The sequence below is a fragment of the Pogona vitticeps genome, chromosome 2, assembly GCF_051106095.1.
Source record: "Pogona vitticeps strain Pit_001003342236 chromosome 2, PviZW2.1, whole genome shotgun sequence".
Lineage (NCBI taxonomy): Eukaryota > Metazoa > Chordata > Lepidosauria > Squamata > Agamidae > Pogona > Pogona vitticeps.
In genome coordinates, this window is record NC_135784.1 from 102553258 (window position 1) to 102557906 (window position 4649).

The 4649-nt window shown below is 40.3% G+C and overlaps 1 non-coding gene across 1 annotated transcript; it reads right to left on the bottom strand.

Annotated features, from left to right (window-relative positions):
- Positions 1–266: 266 nt before the first annotated feature.
- LOC140705260 (U6 spliceosomal RNA) lies at positions 267–372 on the bottom strand. Its single transcript, XR_012084690.2, has one exon. It is a non-coding gene; the product is annotated as a U6 spliceosomal RNA (small nuclear RNA).
- Positions 373–4649: the final 4277 nt, after the last annotated feature.

Genomic DNA, 4649 nt, shown 5'->3' on the forward strand with positions numbered 1-4649 from the left:
ACCAGGAAGTGTCTCCACAGGATGAGATGGATTTCTTTGTGTCCTTTGATATTTCTGTGTTTCCCCCTCCATTCTCTCTCTTTTTAAAGTCACTCCATCCTTTTCTGCCTCCAATCCAGTTAGCTTATCTTTATCAGGCTCTTCTTTGGAGCGGTATTTATTTATTTTATTTTATTTATTTATTGCATTTATATGCCGCCCATCTAGACATAGTCTACTCTGGGCGGCTCACAACTTAGAAGATAAAAACAATTTAAAATATACAGAAAAATATGGAACGCTTCACGAATTTGCGTGTCATCCTTGCGCAGGGGCCATGCTAATCTTCTCTGTATCATTCCAATTTTAGTACAGTGGTGCCTCGCTTAACGATTGCTTCGTACAACGAAAAATTCACTTAACGATGGCTTTTTCGGAGCAATCTTGTGCTTCACTTAACAATTTTCCCTATGGGCGATTTTCGCTTAACGATTTCGGGACCATGCTTCGCTTAACGATGACAGTTTTAGGTCCCCTTGTTTCACTTAACGTTTTTTTTTACAGCCCCATTTTTGCTATTTTTAAAATATTCTAAAATGTTTAAAAATGTTTAAAATGCTTGGAATCATTAGTGCACCTAATAAAACCTTCGTTAACTTACTTTGGCTTTGTTCTGAGTCTTTTTGAATTTTTTGTGAATTTTTCCCCCATTGAAATAGGCTTCAATGTATTTCAATGGGTTTCGCTTAACGTTTTTTCCTATGGGGATTTTCGCTTAAGGATGGTAATCCGTTCCAATTGGAACGGATTATCCGGTTTTCAATGCATCTCTATGGAAAATGGTGTTTCGCTTAACGATGTTTTCACATAGCGATTTTTTTTAACCAATTAAAATCGTTAAGCAAGGCACCACTGTATATGTGCTGCCGAAGCGAGCATGGCCACTATGCTGGCTTTTCTTACTTTTTTGTAAATATGAGGTCAATCAGAATCTGCTGATATCTCTGTCTTCAACATAGTGTAGTTTTGTTTACATTTGCACCGTGGTTTAGTGGATCCAGGTTCCACAGGGTTGAAGCCCTGGGACATTCTAAGCAGCAAAGAGGGTAGCATGACCAGGCTTCCCTGCTCCTTCTGAACTTAGCTGCAGAACTCACAGTAGATGTGAGAAAAATAGATGTCCCCATGAACAATACACATTTGTCTTCCTGTAAATGAAAATATTTGAGGGCCAAGAGCCATTGGTTTTGAAAAAAAACCTGTTCATCATTTGTTGCTATGGACTGACTCAGTTGCCTGCCTTTTTGCACTCTCCATAAGAAAAGGGCATGGACATGATGAGGATTGTCTTAATGAATGCTGGCGCTTCCAAATTTACCACTACACTGTATTTTCGAAGGCTTTCACGGCTGGGATCTAATGGTTGTTGTGGGTTTTTTCGGGCTCTTTGGCCGTGTTCTGAAGGTTGTTCTTAAGACCAGTCTCTGAAACTGGTGAAATGTTAGGAAGAACAACCTTCAGAACACAGCCAAAGAGCCCAAAAAACCCACAACAGCCATTACCACTACACCATTGCATTTGCACAAGTCCAGGAAGACTTGAATCAGAAACAAACAAGGGGATGATGAGTTCAGAAAACAGAGCCTATCCATTATAGGAATCTCATATAACTCAGTATGAAGTAGCAAATGCCAACACTGACTTTTTAAGTTGGGACAGTTCACTGTCGGTCAGATTTTCACATGTACAGTGAATGATTGGGTTCCCATTCCTTTTCCTGGTGGCTTGTGATCTGAGATGGAGGACACTACACTCTGTCATGTAGATTGTGAGGTGCCTTCTGCTCAGACCATGGCCTCCTCAGTCGTAGTTTCCTTGAGGTGCACGAGATTTTAACATTTCTTTTTGCTGAAACTCATTCTAGTTTGGAAGACAAGGCAGGACATAAAACTGGAAAGTATATTAAAAAAGAAAGTTCACATTCAAGAGCTTTACACTGTGATTATTTCTGATCTGAGACAAAGAGCATTCTCTTGTAAGACTTGCCGATGTCACTTAAATGCTGGCTTGAAGCAGCTTCAGTGTACAACTTCATTGCCCTGTTCTTTGTGTTGAATTGTTTTATAGCTTGTCAGACAGCTTCTATCTCTCCAGGACTTCCTTAGTAATAGCCTAAGCTTATAATAGTTTTTAAGGACTGTTTCCTTATTAGCCTGCTAATTGGTTTTAATTGTTTAAAGCTTATCCTTGCCTCTGTCCTTCGTATTATATACAAGGCTTTCTTGCTTCTTAAAAAAATGTACTACTTTCACCAAGACAACATCTAATGTTAAGCCATTCAATCTCATTTCATTTGTTGAGACACAACATGCCACCTATTTACCTCTTTCTGCTAACCCCAGGTGCTCAGAATAGTATCAATCAGTTTAATGCCATTTATTTAGGACTCATTCAAGAGCAGAGTTTTCCTTCACCATCACTGTAGGTGTTATATTTACATAGCAAGCTTAGGATGTCAGTGGTGCACAGGTGACCTAAATACTGGCTGAACTGCAGCATAAGACTATAGCATTGGTGAGTATGTTTATCTAGCATACCTTTTAGCTTTCCATAGAGATGTCATAGATTCTACTGTATCTCTTGCCTTTTATGGCCTTTCAGTCTCACTATTTTTATATTTTTTTGGGGGGGGTGTCTGTTTCTTTATATACATGTAGATACCTATCTGTCAACAGAAAATATTATATCACACAACAATACCTGTGTTCTGAAGGGATTGTATCAAGTCAAGGCCCTTTCAGGATTAGGAAAGTACGGTTGGACTGAGAGACCAAAGAAGACCTAGTATTGTGCATTTCTGGGATTTAGGGACATTAGGACCTCCTCATGTACTCACTTCCAAAAGACTGTTTATTCTTGTTTTTAAGCTACCTTGGTCCTTCTACAGCAGTGAACTGCTCTATAGGATAACAGCAGTGTAGATATTGAATAAATAAAATAGGTTTGTTTGTCCCATTCATACTGAGCCTTTCCTCCAATGATGACTGGTGTATCTGGCTCTCCATTTTAGAATCTTAACAGCTGTGTGAAGTAGGCCAGGCTGAGAAATCATGACTGACTCAAGATCACCCAGTAGGTTTTAATGGCTGAGTAGGGATTTGAACCCAAGACTGATCTCAACAGCCTAACTGCTGCACCACACATGGCTGTTTCCTAAGCAATGGGCCAGGCTATAAACAGCCCTTATGAATTCCTCTTGCAGCGTCTACCTCAGGGGACAGTGATTAGACTGCAGTACTGCAGCCAAGAGTTTTCTTACAACCCAAGTTTGATCTTGACAGGCTCATCTAGCTGACTCAAAGTTGACGCAACCTTCGATCATTCCAAGGTCAATAAACTGAGTACCTAGCTCGCAGCCCCTCTCCTCGCAATGTGTAGTTTACATAATTATGTTGTAATCCACTCTGAGAGTGCTTTAGCACTATAGGATGGTATATAGGCAGCTTTTATTTTAATGTGAATGATTCTTCTTCTTCATTTACCCCATGTCTTGGACACAGAAGCCCAATTCAGTGCCACACTGGTAATCCACAAAGGAAAGAACATAAACCACCATCTCAGTATGTGACTCAAATCTGGACTGCTCCTTGCTTTTAAGAGCTAGATGGCACTTAGCATTTCTACAGAAGACTAAAAATATCACATCAGCCCAGGACTGTCTGGGACAAGGCTAAAAGTCTCTCTCCATGATCTTTTCCACAGTGGGCTGCTGATCTCCACATAGAAGATGGGAAAACAACATTTCGTGCAATTATCTTTAGCAAGCAGAGGGCTCATAGTGGAATTCGGTATGCACATGTATCTATACGATAAAGCAGTTCCCACTTGCTCATTATAAAAGATTCCCTTGATCTTTTTCCTGTCCCATTAGCTCAAACTCAACTGTGAGTGAAACTGTGCTGGATAACTCAGTGGTTTAGGCATCTGGTTGGGAGTTCGATTCCCAACTGTGCCTTCTTGACCGGGGCTGGACTTGATGATCCATAGAGGCCCTTCCAGCTCTGCAGTTCTAAGATTATAACCTGGAAGCCCACTTACATTTTCAAGTCATGTTCAGGGTCTGTAGACTCAATAGCTGGGAGAGCAACGTGCTTCTTTACACACATCTATTCAAATTATGAGCAAGGTCCAATTTACTCGAGAACATTACATTTTCAATATAATCCCAACATAATTGTGTGTGGAGCTTTTTTGCTGTCCTATTTTTAGCCATTTTTCCTGAATCTACCAACTTCAAAGCAGTAGGCAGGGGAAGTACAAAGGTAAAAAAGCCATTCTGTTGCAGCTTTTTGTTCACCTTAATGGTGTTGGATATTGGGAGATGAGTAGAAAAGATGAGACCACAGGGTATTGTGAAATAAAAGGTTTTGACAATTAGAGACTCTTCGATACACACATACACATGCACCTCTCTTTGAATTTAATCCAAATAAAACCACAGCATTCCCTATAAGACAAGAGTTATTTTAGCACAAATTGACAAGCCATTGCCTTTCAAAGCTTACAGAAATGGCAGGGTAGATGGCTTTTGATTCTCCTCTCCCGGTTCCTTTTTGGCAGAACAGCAGCCCTTGTTTCACACCTGCAGGTTGTGGCAGCACCCCTCTGAA